This window comes from Physeter macrocephalus, chromosome 8, assembly GCF_002837175.3.
Source record: "Physeter macrocephalus isolate SW-GA chromosome 8, ASM283717v5, whole genome shotgun sequence".
NCBI classification, from domain to species: domain Eukaryota; kingdom Metazoa; phylum Chordata; class Mammalia; order Artiodactyla; family Physeteridae; genus Physeter; species Physeter macrocephalus.
In genome coordinates, this window is record NC_041221.1 from 148,360,342 (window position 1) to 148,382,963 (window position 22,622).

A 22,622-nucleotide genomic window follows, 5' to 3' on the forward strand; every position below is an offset into this window, starting at 1 on the left:
CACTGTAAACATTCAGCCATGATACTGGAAAAACCACGCCTTACAGTGTAGGGCTATTATAGCTCCAGAGTAAAGACTACTCTAGACATACCTTAATGAAGCTTAAAAACAAGACTTCAAATGATCGAGCTGGCCCACTAGTAAATTAAGTGCCTGCCAGAAAAAAAATTCAAAACTCTTTAAAGAAGACACCACCAAATCCCAGACTCAACAACGTATCATCCACAATACCTATCATACAATCAAAAATTATGAAACCTGTGAAGAAACAAGAAAAAAGGAGACCATAACCAGGAAAAATAATTAATAGTAATCAAGAGAAACAGATCCAGAGGTGACACAGATATTGTAATTAGTAGGCAATATCTTTAAAATGTCTGTTATAAATACATTTTAAAGATTTCAAGGAAAATATAAATATAATGGGTGAACCTATAGGGAATATCAGTAGACAAATGGCAACTATGAAAATGGAAATTCTAGAACTGAAAAGTATAATATCTGAAATGAAAATTTCAGTGGGACAAAACAGAAGATTTGGCACTGCAGGAGAAAAGATCAATGCACTTGAATATATATGACAAGAGAATCAATTCAAAATGAAGCACAGAGAGGAAAAGCATTTTTAAAAAAAATGAACAGGGGCTTCCCTGGTGGCACGGTGGTTGAGAATCTGCCTGCTAATTTAAGGGGACACGGGTTCGAGCCCTGGTCTGGGAGGATCCCACATGCCGCGGAGCAACTGGGCCTGTGAGCCACAATTACTGAGCCTGCGCGTCTGGAGCCTGTGCTCCACAACAAGAGAGGCCGCGATAGTGAGAGGCCCGCGCACCGCGATGAAGAGTGGCCCCCACTCGCCACAACTAGAGAAAGCCCTCACGCAGAAACGAAGACCCAACACAGCAAAAATTAATTAATTAATTAATAAACTCCTACCCCCAACATTTAAAAGAAAAAAAAAAAGAACAGAGCCTCACTGACTGTTGGGATAATATCAAGCAGTCTACCACATGTGTAATTGGGATTCCAGAAGTAGAGGAGATTGAGAATGGAAAAGAAAAAATATTTGAAGATATATTGGTTAATTTATTTTCCCCAAATTTGTTGAAAAATTCCAGTTTCCTTCAAAGAACTCAATGAACCTCAAGCGGGATAAACACAGGGAACAAATAAGCTACATTATAGACAAATTGCTTAAACCAAAGATACAAAGAACATCTTAAAAGTAGCCAAGGCCAAAAGACAAGTATATGGTGGAGAAAAATGGAAAACCACCCACTTTTTATGAAAAATAATGTGAGGGAGGAAAAAATATAAAGACATATTCAAAGTGCTGAGATAAAGGGGGAAACACCACCCTGACAATCTAGAATTTTATATCCAGGGAAATAACCTTCAAAAATAAAAGCAAAATAAAGACATATTCAGAACAAAAGCTGGAAGGATTTGTCATCAGAAGATCTGCACTGCAAGATATAGTAAAGTTCTTCAGGTGAAACATGAATCTAGATGAAGAAATGGAGAGATGAAAATAGTAAATAAGTAGGGAGATATAAAAGGTTTTTCCCTCCTTGTTTCTTAATTTTTGAAAATATAATGGGTGTTTTAAAGCAAAAGCAATAATGTATTGTGGAGTTTATAACATGTGGAAGTAAAATGTATCATAGTAACAGAAAGGATGGGTAGGGAGTAAATGGAAATGTACTGTTGTAAATTTTTTATATTACATGTGAGTTAGTACAATATTAACTCTAAGTAGACTATGATAGGTTAAGGATGCATACTGTTTCCATAAATCAACCATTAGATATAAAACAGGGAAGTCTAGCTAAAAAGCCAACAGAGGAGATAAAATAGAATACAAAAAATAATTCAAAAGAATGCAGGAAAGAAGGCAAAAAGGAAGAAAGAACATATGAACAAATATAAAGCAAATAGCAAGATTGTAGACATAAAGCTCACCATATCAATAATTATATGACTTCAGATTAAATTTAAATAGGCTGAACACTTCAGTTCAAAGGCAGACATTTTCAGACTGTATAAAAAGGCAAGACCCAAGTACAGGCTGTCATCAAGAAATGCTCTTTAAATATAAAAGCACAGGGCTTCCCTGGTGGCGCAGTGGTTGAGAATCCGCCTGCCGATGCAGGGGACACGGGTTCGTGCCCCGGTCCGGGAAGATCCCACATGCCGCGAAGCGGCTAGGCCCGTGAGCCATGGCCGCTGAGCCTGCGCGTCCGGAGCCTGTGCTCCATAACGGGGGAGGCCACAACAGTGAGAGGCCCGCGTACCACACACACAAAAAAAACAAAACAAAGAAAAAAAAATAATAAAATAAATATAAAAGCACAGATAAGATTGAAAGTAAATAAATGTGAAAGGATATGTCATGCATTAGTAAGCATAAGAAGGCTGGGGTAGGCAAAGATTCCTTGGCTAGGACACAGAAAGTACTAACCATAAAATATTGATAAATTTATCTTCCCCAAAATCAAAAACTTTGCTTATCAAAAGACATCAATTAAGAGAATGAAAATGTAAGCCACAACTAGGAAAAACTATTCACAATTACATAAGTCTGACAAAGGATTTTCATCTAGAATATATAAAGAACTCATATAACAATAACCAAGACAATTCCATTTTTTTAATGGCAAAACAATTGGACAGACACTTCCCAAAAGAAGATATACAAATGACAAATAAACAACTGAAAAAGTGCTTTATGTTATTAGCCGATAGGGAAATGCAAATTAAAACCATAATGAGATACAAGTACAAATCCTTCAAAAAGGTAAAATTGAAAAGATGGACAACTTCAAATGTTGGCAAGGATGTATATTGCTGACAACACTGTAAAATTGGTCAACCACTTGGGAAAATGGTCTGGCAGTTTCTTATAAGGGTAAATATATACCTACCAGCAATTCCACTCTTGGGAATTTACATAAGACTGCTCAGAAAAAGACTATGTACAAGAATGTCCTGGATGCAGCTTTATTTATAATAACCAAAATGGGAAGCAGTTTAACTGTCTATCAATAGGAGCTTGGATAAACAAATGATGAGTATTCGTCAATGGAATACTATTCAGCAATACAACAGAACAAACTACTGATACACACAACATGAATGAATCTCAAAAACATTATGCTGAGTGAAAGGAGTCAAACACAAAAGAGTTCATACTATAAATCCATTTATATACAATTCCGCAGGCAAACTGATCTATGGTGAAAGATATCAGAGGGGTGGCTACTTTGGGGCGGGGTATCAGGTGGGGTAAAGGCTGATAGTGACTAGGAAAAATGCACTGTGTTTTCTTTTATTCTCCCACTCACAGTACTTCTGAAACAAGATGTGTGGGGTTTTCCCCACATGGACCAATTCTCCAACACGAGCGAGATGTCCTACAATTCAATTTATTTCTGATACTATCTACCTAGAGTTAGTATCAGATGATCCCACAAGTTAAGGGCTCAGTCCCGTAAGGCTGCCTCCACTTCAGATGCCAATTTCAAGTCCTATGTTGTCACCTGTACTTCTGTCAGAATGGCTATAAGTGGAGTTCCCATGACCCCTCCTTGGGTTTAATAATTTGTTAGAATGGCTCACAGAACTCAGGGAAACACTCATTTATGTTTACCAGTTTATTATAAAGGATGTAATAAAAGATGAATAGCCAAATGAAGAGATACAAAGGGTGAGATTCAGAAGCACAGGAGCTTCTGTCCCTGTGGATTTGGGATGTGCCACCCCCCTGGCACATGATGTGTTCATCAACCTGGAAGATTTCTGAATCCCATACTTTTGGAATTTTTATGGAGGCTTCATGACATAGGTGTAATCAATTATTGACTCAATTTCCAGCCCCTCTCCCCTCTCTGGAGAATGGGGCCTGGGGCTGAACTTACCGAGCTTCTAATCATTACTAGCTCTTTCTGGTGACCAGCCTCCATCCAGGATCCCACCAAGAGTCACCTCATTAGAACAAAGAATGCTCCTATCGTCCAGAAAATTCCAAGGGATTTAGAATCTCTGTGTCAGGAACTGGGGTCAAAGACCAAATATTAGAACAAAAGATGTTCCTAACATCCCTTTTCAGAAGAGATTTAGGAGTTCTTAATCAGAACTTGGAGGCAGAGACAAATATATATATTTATTATTTCACAAGGAGCTTTCTGGGCTGTGGGCAATCTATATCCTGATTGGGGTGTGAGTTACATGGGTATATGCATTTGTCAAAGGTTATCAAACTGTAAAACCATTTATAATGTAAAAGTTTTAAGATCTGAGAATGTCATTGTGAAAATTATACCTCAAAAAACAGAAATAAAACAATTAAATGGGCTTAATTATGTATGTATTTGTTGGCATAACCATACAAACAGAAATATTCCAAGTGACTTCAAAACACAATAATTTGACTGTACATCCTAAATAGTATGTACTCTAAGGACAAAAGTATTTGCAAGAAAAGATCATAACTCTTTTCAGTAATCACATCACATTGGTGATGGTACTGTGGTGTTGTTATTTTCAGACTGTATTGTGTGATAAAGAAAATGAATAATTTAGTGATACTCTAATGCTATCATTGTCATTGTCATTGAGAGCCTGGATTCTCATCTTAGGAGAAAGGAGATACAGATAGAAGATTTTTTACAGTTAAGTAAAATATTCCTAAAGTACTGAATTTAAATAGAAAGAATTGCTATTGAACACATGACATACTTTACCCTTAAAATAATTATCAAGCCCTGTCTACTAAAAAGGCCTAAAAATAATAACCAACCAGTGTCAGTGAGCTCCCTTAATAACTATATTACTGTCTTGAAATATCATTTCCCACCAGTAGGAACTAGGGGTTCTTGGAGAAGTGGCTGATTCAGGTCAGGTGTAATAAAAAGAAAATGTACAAGATGAGCCTAGAACATCTTATTCTCGATAACAAGGAGACTATTGACAACTACAAGGACATGTCAAAAGGACTCCATAATCAACTTGAAGAAGATGTTCCCACTGGTCAAATATGGGATAATTCGGGCATCAGGAAGGACAATAACTGCAAAGGATTGAAACATTCAGTATGCTTAAATTCATGAACTCATTATGATATTAAAACAAAATAAGACTAATTGAATGGCACAGAAAATGCAAGATAATCAACTTTTGAAAATTGAAAATTGGTGAAGAAATGGAAAGAATCAAGCATTTATTCTGCCTTCTCTTTTCAAAATATATCACTGGAAACCTCATAATAAATGGGGAGACATTTCTCTCTCTCGAGATGTTCCACCTCATAAATGAAGAAGAATATTTACTGCTTTGCAAACCCTCAAGAACTAGTGAATCTGGCAATGGGCAGCAACAGCTAACATCACAAGCAAGTCAATTAGACATTACGAACCTCCCAGTGGAAGAACACAGCACCACCTAGGAAACAGTTTTGCTGAAAAAAATTGAAACTGAATCAGATCAAGCGTCTAGATCTAACTACAGAGAATAGCAGAGCATGTTAAACAGCCCCATGAGGATGCAATCTTAAAGTTCACTTATCTGTGAGCTACTCTACAAGACAATTTGGTTTCTTCCTCAAACAAATTGCAAGGCAGAGAGAGAGTAGCAATAGATTAAAGAGGCCTAAGTGACATTTCAACCAAACCAAATATGTAGAGCTTATTTGGATCCAAATCCAAAGAAACAAAGAAAAAAAAAAAAAAAACCATTATGAGGCAATTGGAAACAGGAACACTGACTGAAAATTTAATAATATTAAGGAAATATTATTAAACTTTAGACATGGTAAGATAGTGTAGTTTTATTTTACATTTTATTGAAGTATAGTTGATTTACAATATTGTGTTAGTTTCAGGTGTACAGCATAGTGATTCATAGTGATTCGGTAGTTTTGCAAACTATATTCCATTATAATTTTATAAGATAATGAGTATAATTCCCTGTGCTATATGGTATATCTTTGTTGTTTATCTGTTTTATATACAGTACTTTATATCTGTTAATCCCATACCCTAAATTTGTCCCTCCCCTCTTCCCTCGCCCCTTTGGTAACCACAAGTTTGTTTTCTATATCTGTGAGCCTTTTTCTGTTTTGTGTATACATTCATTTGTATTATTTTTTTAGATTCCACGTTTAAGTGATATAGTATTTGTCTTTCTCTGTCTGACTTATTTCTGTTACACACAATATTCTCTATGTTCATCCACGTTGCTGCAAGTGGCAGTATTTCATTCTTTTTTATGGCTGAGTAATATTCCATTGTTTGTATGTGTATATAGATATATAGCTCCTATATCACATCTTCTTAATCCAATCATGTATTGATGGACACTTGTAGTTTTTCACAGAGTTCTTATTTTTAGAAATACATACTGAAATTTTTACAGATGAAATAATTGTAGGGAGTTCAAGGGATTGGGGTAATGATCAAGGAAAAACTTAGGACCATACGAGGCATTAATGTGCAACAAGCTTTACTGCATGATGCTTGGACAGTTGCACGAGAGGGGAAGTCCATCATAACATGAGACCATCCAGAGCTTAGGGCAGGGAGAGGGCAAGGGTACACTCAGGGGAGACGGGGATCAGAGACGGGGTGTAGGTGTCTAGATGATGTCTGTTTGTCGCTCTTCGGTGCGGTGGGGAGTCTCTGGGTCAGGGAACTTGGAGGGCAGCTTGGGGTCTCATAACTACAAGGCCCCATCTTATCAATGGTCAGGAGGTGCTGGGTGAGGTTTCCAGAGTGTGCAAAGCAGTCTCTAAGTGCCTAAAAATCTGCTTGTTTGCGATGTTTTGAAAACGATTGGATGTGTAAAAATTTGGGTTTGGCTTTTAAGCTAATGGGTCTGAACCGTCAGTGAAGAAATAAACCTAGGAATAAATATACAGAAGCCATCTTTGGCTCATTTATAACAATATATAAAAAGGTATGATTTCTGAGATTTCCTTCACAGTAATCTGGGAGAGGGGAAGTGGGTAAGAGTAATGAAAGAAGACTGGCTATGAGTTGCTAATTGTTGAGGCTGGGTGATGAGCGCATGAGGGTTCATTAATATTCACTCTACGTTTGTATAGGTTTGAAGTTTTCTCAATAAAAGGTTAAATACTCCATGGTTTTTTGTGACCCAGGAAAGAAGGAACAGATGTCTCTCTCTCAACACAATCTAGGTCTGAAAATGCTTCTCAAGAGGCTTGGTTTTCTTCTGGGGCTTGAAAGAGTTGCTTTTCTGGAGACCTCTCCTAAATTTCAGTGATCTAGAAGAGCATTTTGAGCCCCTAGTCCCTCGGGATTCAGCGGGCCACCAGGAGAGAATAAAAAGGGTAGCAACAAGCAGAGGACCAAATAAAATGTGGGATTTAGGTAGGCAGAGGGGTGAAGGAAAGGAAGGAAGCCCAGGAAGGTGAAAGACCCCCCGCCCCAACACACACACCAAAACCAACTTTTCTTTCCTTATTCTGTTCAACCACAAACCCAGGCAAGGGCACCATAGGAAACCATTCCTTCCAAGTAATCTGGGAGTGGGGAAGTAGGTCAGAGTAATGAAATGCGATCGGCCATGAGTTGCTACTTATTGAGGCTGGGTGTTCGGTACTCAGGGTTCACTGATACTCTGTCCTTTTGTATAGGTTCAATACCAGCCATCCACTTGCTGTGTGACTTTAGGCAGATTCCATGCCCTCTCTGGGGCCACCACCTCCTTCTTAGTGTTCTAAGCTCATTTATAGAAGCTGCAGAAATAGCTACTCAGGGTGCAGGGCAAAGGGCTTGCTCGGGCCACACATTTTACCAGGAATGTTTTTCATTGAGAGATCAGTAAGCTTTGGGAAAGAGGAGAGAGCTTATGGGAGAGAAAAGGAATAGGGAGGGAAGCAGTGCAGGGATTCACAAAAACAAACAGAGAAGTTGCCCAGTGTGTTCCCAGCTGGATAAGGAGGGAGAGATGGAGGCATGGGCATAATTTAGAGAAACACTTCAGTGCAACAATGTAATAGAAATCACCCGAGCCCCTCCTGGCTCCCGGAGCCTGACTCTTGAATCATCAGTGAGTAATGATGTGGAGCCCTGCAGGCTGACACTCAGATTTGGATTTGAGCAATCAGTCCTCTGATTTGTTTTTGTCAAGACTAACAGTATCTCTGCAGATCCTCCACTTCAAAGACCTGAGGGTTTGGCAGCTGAGGGCCCTGGCAGCTACTGCACAGAGAGAAGGAAAACAGCTGAAAGGGGTTTTGCCCCCAGGTGGCACCAAGGCCAAGGCTTCAGGCTGTGGATTCAAATCCTAGCTTCACCGCTTCCTCGCTGTGTAACCTTTAGCAAGTTTCAGCACCTCCTTATCTGTTAAACAAGGTTCCTTACAGTTCCCAACTCTGAGTGAAGCTTAAAAGAGCTAACCTACATAAAGCACTTTCTTGATGTTAACTGTTATAGAAAGGTAAACAAGCCAGAGTCTCTGCTGGCAAGGAATTCATAATCTAGTAGGAAAGATCAAGCTAGGGATAGAAATGGCAACATTGGAGGCATAAAGTGCTAATGTGTCAAGGGTGGGAAAGATAAAGTGTCAATGTGAGTACAGAAGAGAGAAACAATCATTCTTGTGGCCAAAGACAGGACACGTTGCGGGGTGGTGGTGGTGGTGGTAGTGATATTTTAGCTGGACTAAAGGGTGGATAAAGTTTGGGCAGCAGAGGCCAGATGGCAAGAGCAAGAGAGAGAGACCAGGAGCCGGAGGAGGCCTGGAAGAGGGAGGTGTGTATGAAGATGTCAAGAACCCCGTTTGGCTGAAGAGTAAGTTGCGTGATGAGACGTGGGGGAGAGAAAGATGAGAAGGGACTGGAACTCTGGGTTGGGCTCTTTTGGGGGCAAGGAGCAGAGAGACACACTCAAGCTCACTTTGAAAACCAGAGATATTTTAAGGGAGAGATGCAGGAAAACCCCGGGAACTGGGGCATAGGTATTTTAAGAGTGTTGGTGTTGGGGGCTGGGGTGGGATGAACTGGGAGATTGGGATTGACGTATATACACAATTGACACTATGTATAAAAGAGATAATTAATGAAAATCTCCTGTATAGCACAGGGAACTCTACTCAGTGCTTTGTGGTGACCTAAATGGGAAGGAAATCCAAAAAAGAGGGGATCTATGTATACGTATAGTTGATTCACTTTGCTGTACAGTAGAAACTAACACAACATTGTAAAGCAACTGTACTGCAATAAAAATTAATAATAAAAAGAGTGTTGGTGTTTTGCCCAGGCTGGGTGGGTAGGCTTGTTTATTCAACAAAGGATGACTCAGCATCACTGGGTCCCCAGTCTAGGTCCCTGCTCTTGTGGGCAAGTAATAACCATGGAAACAAATCAGTGAGACAATTTCACATAGTGATAACTTTTGCAAAGAAAATAAAAAGCAGAGTACTGGGACAGTGACTGGCAGAGGCAAAGGGATAAGCATTGATTGGGGGTGGGGGTGGGGATTAGGAAGGAGATCTCTGAGCTGAAACAGAGTACTAAGGAGGAGGCTGCCCCAGTGTCCAGGCGTGGGATCGTGCTTTCTGGGTCCAGAGAAGCTCTGGGGACCTTGACAGGGAATTTGTGTGTCTTCCCAAGAGGGGATCTGATAAGTAATTTATGGAGCATCCATGGTATCTTCTGCAGCCACAGCCATGGTGCAGATCTGAATACACTGCCAGGAAAAGACATACCTGGACATGCTGTTTGAGAGAAAAAAGCATATTGCACAACTGCACAGATATCTTATGAGCCCAACTACATAAAATTAAACACTCATTTCTGACCAGTTTATCTACGTATAAAGAGACCTCTGGGAAGATACTCACGGAATTGTTACCAGTGATTTTTCTGAGAAGCAATGTTTTTTGTTTGTTTTTGCTTTTGCATTTTTATTACATTCTTTGAACTTTTCTGAGTTAAATTTTTTTCAGTGAGTATGCATCATTTGTACAAAAGCCTAGTAACTTTTGTAAAAAAAACAAAACAGGAGAAGGAAGGAGAGAGGGTGGAACAAAAGAAGGAAGGAAATTAAGAAAATAAAAGAAAACCCAATCTCTCTGTGCCCCTAACCCTGCCACACATAAACACAGACACACAGACACACACACAAACACACACACATACACACGGGATGCGAAAGGCAGCCAGACCAACTCCAGATGTGACTGTCCAAGGACATCACCATAGCCCTGGAGAGTTCCTCTTGGAGAGCATGATTAATCCTGCTACAACAGGGCTAGGTGCCCAGAGCAAAGATCCTTCACTCCTTGAGAAGCCAGCTTTGAATTTCAGAGGCAGGAAGCAGAGATGGCACCTTTGAAGGCTCCCTCTGGACACACGCACACACCACATATACTTGGAAGCTGACAAGCTGCCTTTAACCACCTATAGAGAGTTGCCAGGGCATCCAGGTGTTACCGACCACAGTTCTTGGCTTTCCCCAGTCAATAGAAATTGACTAGAGGCCAGACAAGAAATTCAGGCAAGGCTTTATTAGGGCCCCTGCTGCAGCAGCAGCCGGGAGCAAGAACAAACAGCAGGTTCCCTTGCTTGCTCGCTCCATGAGTGGCAGGGAGCAAGCTTGTTTCTTATATGGGGTGAGGATAGGGGTGCATCCAGGGGTCGGGCCAGAGGGGTAGCTTAGGTGTTTTGCTCACCCCTTAGGTGCTATTGTGTGCAGGGGGCATGCTTTCATGCTTTTGCTCCTGACACCCTGTTTTTGCTCCAGGCTCTTCAAAAGTGGCAGTTGGGTTTTTTGGTCTCTTTGTATCTTTTGGGTGCAGAATTTGCCCCAACTGCAATGCACACAGTTATTTTTAGTCCCATATAGTTTCTTTTTTTTCTTTTTTGGTATGCGGGCCTCTCACTGTTGTGGCTCAGCGGCCATGGCTCACGGGCCCAGCCGCTCCGCGGCATGTGGGATTTTCCCGGACCGGGGCACGAACCCGTGTCCCCTGCATCGGCAGGCGGACTCTCAACCACTGCACCACCAGGGAAGCCCCCATATAGTTTCTTTGTATTTTGTTGCTTGAGGAGGGGTGTGTCCATGTGCAAGCACTGCAGCACTGCAGCAAAGGGTCTCAGGACCCAGCAAAGGGTCCCAGGTCCCAGGCCTGTCTCACAGAGATGGGAGGGAATTGTCTGAGTAGAAATAAACCAGAGCATGGGGTGGGCGGGACCTGCTGTCTGGAGACGCAGGCTCCCCGGGGTGAGCTTGCAAATCTCTCTTGATCCTCTCAGAAGGAAAACTCGGAGCTTACCAGGTGATGGGATGGTCAGGACAGAAAGGAAAGGGGAGAAGGTAGAGCAGGTGTGCTGGTTCATGGAGCTTAGTGAGCGACTCCTACGTGCTGCTTTTTGTCCTTTGGTATCTATGGTTACAAGCTCCTGGCCCTCCAGATGTGTTTTATTTGACCCACAGTGTTTAAAAACTTTGACTTAGTTGCCAAGTTCTAAAAATTGGAATTTTTTTACATGAAGAGCTGAATTTCTGTTTTTATCCGGGGAAACTAGGAAAATCCATCCCCTGGGCTGTCCTTCCCACAGGGGAACAATCAGGTGGAGCCGAGTGGCGGCTTCCCCTTCAGGACTATGCACTGCTCAGAGACCTCTCATCTCAATTACTTTCCTGGGCCATGTAGGCCTGTGCCTTTGCTACCCCTGATATTTATAACAGCTCCTTTACTCCTTACACAAACCTGTGATGGAGGAACTATGTGCATTTTATGGAAGCGGAAACAGGCTCAGAGAGGTTACGTGACTTGCTCAAGATCACACAGCTTTCAGTAGCAGAGCAAGGATTCAAACCTGACCTCAGAACCTATACCCTCGGCAGTGAAGCAAAGTCACAGAACGAGGAACCGAGGAACCAGTGAGTCATCTCCCAAGTTGCTGGCCATAGTCTCTTTAAGGTTCCTCTTTCCAGAAAGAATTGGTCCTCCAGCTTAGGACACAGTGAGCCCCGGGTGGTAGGCAGCAGGTCCCTTCTGAGTACAAAGCGTTGTAGGCACAGCAGCAGGGAGCCAGGAGGGTTTTCTACCTGTAAAGTGGGGAAAGTGAGGGAGCCAAAGGGTTTTTAATCTGGGTTGAGACCTCCGTTGCCTGAGGTGTGGCCTGAGTGAGGCGGGGTGGGCATAAGCTGAGTGGGAGGGGCACTGTGTCCCCATCCCCATTTCCATACTTGAAGTAGAGCAGCTTGCCGTTTTCTCTTTTCTGTGTCAGGGTTCTATTTAAAACCTCCTTTAGGCAAAGGGGGATTTTGCTGCTCAAAAATAATTTGAAAAAATTTGACATTTTGAGTTGGTGTCCAAAAGCCATAGATATATATTTCATGTGTGGCTAAGAAGCTATCACTGGGAACTGTCAAATGAGCCCCATGGGCCATGGCCAGCCTCTTATCTTCAGCTTTCAGGAGGGGCCTCCTGCTAGATTCACCTCCCTGCCACGGCTCCTGAAATGGAACCCGCCCTCCCAGGACTCCAAGCAGGGCCCAGAATTTGTTTGCGTGGATTTGCATAAAAAGCTTCACTGAATGAGATTCACTGAGATTCACTAAAAGCAGGTGAGATTGACAGAGTCCCCCAGGGCAGTGATTTTCTCTTTGAATTTCATTTTCTCTTGAGAAGCACACACTTCACTTCTCTGGCTTTCTCCCTCCACTGGACCTGCACTCCCTTCCTGTTCCCTTATTTCGATATACCACACACTCATAGACACAGATGCACATGCATGGCGTGCACACACGTATACAAACACGTGTGTACGCGTGCATGCACACACATAGTGCTCATGCACAGGCACCCAACAAGCTTTAAGTCACTGAACAAGTGACTGTGTTTTTTTCTATCACAGACGATCCTGGAGTTTGACTCTGGCCTAATGTCAGGCTGGGGTGCAAAGAAGAAGCTTCCAGCCCATTACCTGAGAAACACCTGTATTGGTTTGGGTATGGCAGTGTGGCTCCCAAGGAGACATTAGTGAGACCCCACCCTGTGTCACTGAGTCAGCCCTTGGGGACTAAGGCTCAGAAATCTGTACTGGAACCTCAGGAGAGTCTGAAGGCTGGCCAGCTTGGGAACCCCTGAGGAAACCCTCTCTTTCTGTTCCTAGGTTGCATCTATATTCTTGGCAAAGATCTTCAGACACAATGTCACCCAGACCTTCTCATCTACCCTGTGCATGGTGAGCTACTCTAATAGTAAGGAGTCAGGCATCACCACGGGATGGGGTGGAAGCTCTCAGTGGACCCTCCCAACAGCCTGTAAGCCTAACACGGGGATACCTGCCACTCAGAGACCCAGCCCTGCCAAGAAACCCAAATGGCTCTGTCCCTGGGCACTGAGGATGAAATGAATGGACTCCCCCCACCAACTTGGCATGTCCTTTCCTGGCTAGACCAGGCACCTTGGGGGAGCTACGTGGGGCTCCCTGCTGGTTAAGGCTGCAAGCCCACTTCTGTCTTCTGGGCTGGGTCCCTCACACCCTCCTCTCCTTCTGTATCGTCCCACCTGCAGTGAGCCCAGTTTGTGCACTTCTTCCCATCTCGCCCACCTGCTCTGTCTCTCTTTGATGTCTGCCCACCCCCACCCTACACAGCTCTTGGCCATGTCCACTCCCCTCCAAACCCTTCCCCCAGTAATAGTAACCAAAATGATAACCAACATTTACCAAACACCTATTATGTCCCAGGTACTGTTATTCACTCCATTTCATTTTCACACACAAAAAACCATGGAGCACTATTGCTGCCATTTTATAGATGAGGAAACTGAGGATCAACAGGGTGAAGCAACCTACTCAAGGTCAAACAATTTGTGGTGAAAAGCCAGGCTTCATACTCAAGTCTGTCTTGTATATTTCATGCTCCTTATTGCTACCTGGCATTATATTACACACTTGATTGGACTATTATCAATCTAGAATGTGGGCTTCATGGGGGCAGGGACTGTCTTACTCACCACCTCCTATATCAGTCTCTGCCACCTAACTGATATTCAGTAAATATTTGTTAAGTGCATAAGTGAATTGACGGCAAAGTCCGTGCTCTATTTTTAAAACCATTTATTAATTTTCGAAGCAGCAATGCAAATGGTTTAAAAAATCAAGAAATACAAAAAGTGAAATTTAAATCTCCTCCCTAGACACCCTGTTCCCTTCCTCCAAGCTCGCATGGCTCTTATGTATCCTTCCAGAGATATTAGAATATTCTATGCATGTGTGTGCTCATACAAGCATGTGTGTAATATACCTGTGTGGTATCATACTATAGAAACCACTCTGCAACTTGATTTTTTTCGCTTAATATGTCCTGCAAATGTTCAAATCAGCATATATCTATACACACACAAACCCCTATGCTATTAACTGTCATGCTAAGCTTCATACCCATCATGTGGGTTCCACAAAAGTCCCTGGAAACTTTTTAAGGCTGGAGTAGTAAGTGTGATCTGCTATCATGAATGACTTAGAATTTTGGAGCAGGGGAGGGACCTCTGAGATGGTCTGGTTTAACCCCCTCATGTTACAAATGGGGAAACAGGCCCAGGGGATGGTGGTGGTGGGAACAGACATTCCCAGAGTCACGCAGGAGTTAATTGCAGATCTGGGGCAAGAACAAGGCCTCGGGAATCCTTGGCCAGGCTCCTGCTACCCTAGTCTCCTCTCTGCTTGGCAAGCTCAGAAGAAATCATAGCCAGTTCCCAGCAGAGAGAGTGCCTGATTGGGCTTTGTCAATGGTAGTGCCCTCCCAGGAAGGCTGGGGTGAGAGTGATTATGTAGGTCGCTTGGTAATCAGAAAAGAGAGCTCGAGCCCTTTAAATGCCGGCTGTTTCATTTGCTCCCAGAAGACTGGATTAGCATCGATTGTCTGCGCTGAGCTAGAAGATAAAAGGCCCACACCAAAAGGGAACACCAGCCTGCAAGGCTGAGCCAAGGCACCACACTCTCAGCACAGCCCCGCTCTGGGACTTCCTGAGCCCATCGGCAGCTTCCAGGAGCCTGTGCCTTTCCTCCAGTTGGCAAAAGTGTGTGTGGGGGGGGCGGGGCGGGGGGGGCGGGGGTTGGAGAAATAAATCAAGAAGCACAGCTGGGGGAGCAAAAATTCAAAGAAAGGAGTCTCTGTTGGGATGAATGCCCTTATCTTCATGTGCATTTCCCAACGCCTCCTATCCCCATCCTTCACCTTACCCTACATGTGCGCGCGCGCGCGCACACACACACACACACACACACACACACACTATCTCTCTCTCTCTCTCTCTCTCTCTCTCTCTCTCTCTCTCTCTCTGTAAGCACCCTGAGGGCAGAGACATAGCACACCTTCTTTGCTGTGATTCCCAGTGCCTAGTGCAGTACCTGACATGTTAGGTGCTCAATAAATATTTGTTAAGGCAGTCAACACATGCACACATGTATATCATTCCTGCACACACAGACACACCGTGCACTCCCTCCCTCTGGATTATTGTTTAAACTGTTTCTACTCCCTCACCTGTCCTTTTCCTGCCTGTGGCTGCAGGTCCAGCCTTCTCCAGGAAACCTTCCCCTCTACTCCAGCTATAAGGGCCTCTACTTTCCCTGAAGTTCGTGTAGGTCCAATGAATAAAGCAATAGCATCTTCCTGCCCCCATACCAGTCATAGTCTGATGGGTACGCATGATTTACAGGACCGAAGGGGACAGAGGGTTTAAAAGCCAGACCATCACAGAAAAACCTGTGTTGAAAATATAATTGATACCGTACAGGCAATAATTAATTCTGGGTTGCCTTTTGTATAGCGGTAGGATGGGGTAGTGGAGGGAGCCTTGTGTATATCATCACGGAGACTTGGGTTCAAATCTTACCTCTGCCACTGGCTAGCTTCCTGATCTTGGACTAGTTGCTTGGTCTAGTGTCCAGTCCTCATCTGTAAAAATAAGGGTAATAAGACCCTTCTCACGGGGTTGTGAATATGAAAAGAATAAGCACTAATAAGTAACCCTGCAAGAACAGTGATTTTTGTCTGTTTTGTTCATGGATGTATCCCAGCACTTAGAACAGTGCCTGGTGTGTAGTCGGCACTTGATAAACAGTTGCTGAATGAATTAACGTGCAGTAGTAATAAAGGTAGCTACAGTTCATTAACCACTCACGGTGTGTCAGGCTGCACGCTAAGCAGATAATGTGTATTATCTCATTTAATCCTCACCATAGTCCTGGAGGTGGCCCCATTTTTTTTAGATGAAAAACCGAGGCTAAGCCCCAACTTCATAGCAAGTTGTCAGTGAGGATTTATTCCCTTCTCTCCCACAACACACTGTTGTTTCTCTCTTTCCTCATGTTAGCTTTCTCCCCTCATCCAACCCTCAGCTTTTCAGCAGCTGCAGCCTCACTCAGTCGTTTCCCTTGAGGATCCTGGCCTTGGGCCCTCTGCTCAGGCTGCAGGATACAGACTATGCTTATATCCAGACATAGGCATGGATGCCCATTTACCCCTGTTCCATTTTCCTCACTGGCTACAAAGCAGCTGCCTGTGCTGCGGACCTCATTCTGCACTCTCCTTCTCTGTTCATCACTCTAGCTATTTGCTGACCTCCAGGACTTGGGCATTTTCTGCCTAGACTGAACCTCTGCCTGGAACACCCTTCCTGTCTTCTTCCCTCACAAATGACCAGATCCCGCAGGTTAAGGGTGGCATTCTCTGGGTACCCTTTTCTGACCCCTCCTGTACCACGACAGGCACGCTTTTTCCGTTCCTGCGCATCCCCCCCACCCCTTCCCTTTGTATTGTTATTGCCTGTTTGCCTGCCTCCCCCTACTCACCCTTATTGACTCTAAGTTCCTATTTGAGACCACGAACCTTTCCATCTGGCCTGTGGCTGTATCCCCAACACCTCGCGTGGTATCTGGCGCAGAGTAGGGCTCACTGACACCTTGTGAGGGAATGGTCTGCTCTATTAGCTGACTTCACACTCTGCCAGGACCCACAGTTCTGCTTTTTTTCTTTCCAGTCCAGTCTGCAACCCTGCCAGCAATCCCTTCCTACTGCTGAGCCAAACTTTTGGATTTGGCCCTTCCTCACCAGGCCAGGCCAGTTTCCACCAACCCCGGGAAAATTCTTCTTTACTAGTTTAGAGTTTTTCCAGGCTGTTGGGAAAAAACAGAAGTGTCTTCCTGGAAGGACTATAAAGATCATGTAGTCCAGCCTGTTGGCTGTACAGAATGGAAGTGGACTGAGCAGGAGACAGAGGGACTGCCCAAGGTCACACAGTCTGTTTAGGGCAGGGACAGGAACAAAACCCAGGTTTCCCAGCTCATCATGAAAAATCCTTTCTCTACATTTAGCCTACGGCACATATGAAGCCAAACCATGAGACTTGTTTAGATGGGATTTTACGATCATAAGAATCAAGAGTACACTCTGAATTGGGGATTTTGTACGTCATCAGCATTATTGTCCCCTGCTCTGTTCCTTGTTGGGAAGCAGGATAAAAAGCATGGGTGGGACTTCGGCGTTCTTGCTCTGGCCTCAGCCCTGCCACTGATGGGCTAGCCGTTTTCCCACTGCTCTTAGTGAACAGTGAACCTGACTATAGCATTAGAGGAAAATAAGGCTGGAAAGAAAGGATGCAGCCCCATCAAGGAGAGTTGGGAGTGTCCAGGTGAGCAAAACCTTGTTGGGAAAGCAGTGGGGAGTCTCTGAGGGTCGTTTGATGATCTGATTGGCCACAGCTGAGCCCCTAGGGAACTCTTGGCTAATAAATTTGGGTAGAGAAGCAATCTTTTCACATGAGGCTGTAACCATACCCACCTGCTGGGAGGCTAATGTCTCAGTATCTCTGCCTCTCAGGTAACAGCCATCTCCCCTAACGACTCTCATTTCACAAGCTCCGATTTCCTGAGGGAGAGATTTGAGCAAAGCAGAATGGTTCCCCCGGTAAGTCATTAGCGTAGTGCCTGGAATCTCCATCGAGAGCATTGATGAAGAAATCTGTCCAGAGAGGTCGGTCCTTGGTAGAACTTGTCATGAGGCTCTAGGGAACTCACCCAGTTTGTGCTGTGGATCCTGGGCTTCCAGGAGGGTCAGTGAGTAGCACCAGAGAAAGGCCCCAGCAGGACCATTTCTTTACGGAGCCCTGACTGCAGGGTAAAAATCATGGTTCCTGTAGGAGAGCTCAGTCTAAGCTAGAATGTTGCAGCACCATTGATGCTTCTGCTACCAACCTAGGTTTCTAAGATCTGACACAGGGGAAAAAAATCTTGGCATGCAGAAGACAGTCCTGCCACTAATGGGTTGCACGTCCCTGGGAAAGACGTCATTGCTCTGGGCTTGCGTTTCCCTAACCGTTGAAGGAAGCATTTGGCCCCCAGTTCAAATGCAAAAATAACAACAAAGGGGCTCCACCTCCCCTTTCCAACTCAGATCTGTTGTTAGTGATTGCCAGGTGTATTGTGTTAATGACGCTGAGGTTTCATCCAGAAAAAGAGTACAGCTTTCTGTCAGCTTCTCCAGAAGAGGGAGTTAGTTGCCTCATATATTAGTTTCCTAGAGCTGCTGTAACAAATTACCTAAACTTTGTGGCTTAAAACAACACACATGTATTCCCTTATAGTTGCCGGGGTCAGAAATCTGAAATCAGTTTCGGTGGGCTAACGTCAAGGAGTTGGCAGGGCAGGTTCCTTCTGGAGTCTCTGAGGAGAGAACCTATTTCCCTGCTTTTTTTTTTGGCTGCGTTGTACCGCATGCAGGATCTTACTTCCCTGACCAGGGATCGAACCCACGGCCCCTGCAGTGGAAGCACAGAGTCTTAACCCCTGGACCACCAGGGAAGTCTCTTTCCTTGCCTTTTTCAGCTTTTAGTGTCCCACTTCTATTTCTTGGCTCGTGGCCCCTCCCTCCATCTTCAAATCACATCATGCCAATGTGTGCTTCCATCATCACATCATCTTCTCTGCCTCTGCCTCTTATAAGGACCCTTGTGATCATACGGAAGGCCCACTACCCAGATAATCCAGGATAACCTCTTCATCTCAAGATCCTTAGCTTAATCACATCTGCAAAGTTCCTTTTGTTGTGTAAGGTTAACACAGTCATAGGCTCTGGGGATTAGGACATGGCTATCTTTGAGGAACCCATTAGTTAACCTGCCACACCTGACACATGGCACTCATTTGCAGTCCCTACAATCAGCCTAGAATTAGAACTGGGATGGAATAATAGAATTATTCCAAGTTAGCATGTGAGGCCTGGCGTTTGGGAGCTGTACCAGAGACAAGAGATTGCACATGGCATTTTCTGTTTCAGGAACCACGCCAGCCTCATTGACATTCCACATCCCACTACCTTCTCCTGACACTGTATCATTTACAATGCTCCTGAAGCTAGTACAGTGACTCATTATTATTAGTTAATGAAGCATCTAAGGCCTAAACCCACACTCAGCGGCTGGGATAGAGTGAGGACAGAGCTGCACTGAAGGGAGTTCTGTAGCTGGGATGTAAACCGGAAGAGACAGAGGCCATGCTGTCCTCGTGTCTTCATTTCACAAACGTTTACTGAGCACTTAGGGTGTTCCAGCAACTATGGGTACAATAAGCATAAGGGCCACAGGGGTGGTCCTGACCCCCAAGAATTCACAGGCAAGTGAGAGAGACAGACAGGTACATGAATACACCAAGACACTCATGAAAAATGCTCAGAAGGAGGTTGGTGTTGGGGAGCCCTGAGGACAATCTCTGCTTCAAAGAAGGAGGGGAGGCCTTCCAGAGGAGGGGGCAGTTGACCTGGGTCTTGAAGGATGACTAGACATTCTGAGGTTGGAAAAGGGAAGGGAAGGGAACTTGGGCAGAAGAAACAAATGCTAAGGGGAGTAGTGAAAAGGCGTGGTTTTTCACTGCGCCTTGAATGACATGCAGAGACATTCTGACAGGAGAAGAAGAGAATCTGGAAAATTTGCCTTTAGACTGCAGTGAGGCAAGGCGGTGACATTTGGCTGGTAAAGGGAACTGGGCAGACCCTGGGTGGGGAGTCTGGCTTTGAGACTAAAGAGCCAGACCTCACCACTGTCTGAATAAATTCGGGGGGGGTGGGCCGGTGGCTGCAAGGAAAGGCCAAATGCTGACATTGTGAAGACAGACTGGGGTTCAAACCTCAGCTCTGCTGCTTACCAGCTCTGTGACTCTGGTGAGTTTCTTAACCCCTCTGGGCCTCAGTTTGCTCATCTATAAAATGGGAAAGCTCGTCACCACTTATGAGGATGGTTGTGTGGCAAGGGCCTTGTCTGTCTTGTTTTCTGCCGTATACCTAGCATCTGGCTCATGTTTGTAAACTGAATGAATAATGTCTGGAAATAAATGCTTGGCAGGATGCCTGATGAATAATAAATGTTTAGTGAATGAGCTGATTATTAATTTGAGGGCAGAAAATTCAGTGATGATCTGGGCCAGCCCCCATGTCTCACTGTGTGCTCTCTAATGCTCCTGATAAATGCTCACTCCCTATGGTCCTGGCAGCCTGGAACCACAGAAAAGATCCCAGAATCTGGATTGGGGGAACAGGTGGGCTTTAGTTCCAGTCTTGACTGTCACTCATGAACTGTGATTCTGGGGACACCCATGTCCTGGTTTATGCCCTGTGGCTTCCTCCAGGCCACACCCTAACTCACCTCTGCCTCATCCCAGGCAAGGTCACTGAGGGCTGAGGAAGGACACCAGGCCATTTGCTTCTTGATGAGCTCCATGCCCTTTCCCTCCCTTCTCCATCAGCAGCCCAACAGAACCTCCAGAACTTTCCCTGGGTCTCACACCATAGAAGGAGCATGGGCTCTGGAACTATGTCACCACTCACAAGCTGTGTGACTGGGACAAGTCTAACCTCTCTGACCTCTGTGTATTTGTCTGGACATAATAGCTACCTGGACTTGAATCCTAGTTCCACAATTCTTTAGCTGTGTGAAATAAGTTTAGAAATCGCTGTAGAAACCTAACATGTCTGTGCTTCAGTTTCCTCCTGGCTGCTATGTGGATTATAGCTCCCCCTCCCAGGGTTACGGTGAGGATTGGTTCCCAAAGCTGGTGTAACCACACTCCTGCCTAAAGATTGGGTCCTACCTCAGGCTCTTGGGTGATTCCTGCCTCAGGCAGTCCGGCTGCTGGCCCCACCTGTGCTGAGTCTCTGACTCTGGGTACCAGCATTTGGGACCTGGAGGCTGGGTTTTCCATCCATTCTAATGGTGGAACCCTGTCTCCTTCCCCAGGGCTGGGACGGTCGTTCTGGAGGAAACCTGAAGACTGACACTTCCTACTTCCTCATCAAGCTGGGGTGGGGATGGTGGCCCTGGCCCAATGTCACATGCCTCACGCCAGAGACCAGTGGGCCCAGAGGGACATTTAATTTGAAAGAAAGGACTTTGGAGGGAATCCTCTTAATCTCTCTCTGTCTTTGGACTTCACTTTAATACACTATCACGAATTTTTGTGACCCCTCAAATAAGAGAAGGCAGCAGCTTTCCCTTCAAATGTCTCTGGAGACGGCTCCCTTTACAGCACCAGCAAGTGCACGTGACCTGAGGAGAGGGCGTCTCCTGGGGCTGCGTGGAGGGAGACTTTTCACCTCTCAGGAACCCACCACCACAGTGTGCTCTCTCTCTCTCTCTCTCTCTCTCTCTCTCTCTCTCTCTCTCTCTCTCACACACACACACACACACACACACACACACACACACACACTCATATACCCACACTCATATACCCACATTCATTCTAACCCCTCCACTAGCTGTGCATGACCTCGATTCTAAACCAGAATAATAGCGTGGGGAAGTGTTCAGCCTCCAAGTGACCAGCCCAGGGCAGGAATTCCAGCCCTGCCGTTTCCTAGCTGGGCAACCTTGGGTAAGGTCCTTAACCTTCTATGAGCTTCTGGGTCCTCATCAGTAGCAGGGGAAGGCAAGAGTACCTACATGGAAAGTTTGATGGGGAGGATTAAATAAAATGAGACACGTCAGTAAAGCACTGAGCACATGGTGGGTGCTCTTTAAATAGAAGTCACCGCTCTTCTTGTTGTTGTGTTATTGTCATTACTTCCATGAAAAGGTAGCTCTTGTGAAGACAAAGTCATTGTCTGCCTTGTTTACCACTCTATCCGCATCACCTAGGACAGTGTTTGGCATATAATTGGTGCTCAGTAGATATTTGGAGAATCAGGTAATGATCATACTTCTTGCAGTCACGGCTATTCTCACCCCATGTGATTTCAAGAGCCCTTCTCTGGGCTCCCACGGCACCTGGACACAAGAATTATCACAAGAGCTTCCTGTGTGCCAGGCAACCAAGCTAAGGGCCTTATCCTCCACTGATTTTCTGGCCTCTGCTCCCCTCACCTTGTGAATTCCTTGAGGAGAAAGACTAGGAGCTCTAACCCAGAACAAGCAGTCTCCGAAAAAGTGAATAATTGAGCAGCCCATTTTTTTTTTTTTTTTTTTTTTTGCGTTACGCGGGCTTCTCGCTGTTGTGGCCTCTCCCGTTGCGGAGCACAGGCTCCAGACGCGCAGGCTCAGCGGCCATGGCTCACCGGCCCAGCCGCTCCGCGGCATGTGGGATCTTCCCGGAC

General features: G+C 44.8%; 1 long non-coding RNA gene across 1 annotated transcript in view; it reads left to right on the plus strand.

The window, feature by feature from the left end:
* The window catches only part of LOC102982077 (uncharacterized), a 69,749-nt gene extending 56,402 nt beyond the window's left edge, over positions 1–13,347 (plus strand). Inside the window, exon 5 of the long non-coding RNA XR_003681079.2 lies at positions 13,145–13,347. This is a non-coding gene — a long non-coding RNA (uncharacterized lncRNA). The remainder of the gene's footprint in view (positions 1–13,144) is intronic.
* Positions 13,348–22,622: the final 9,275 nt, after the last annotated feature.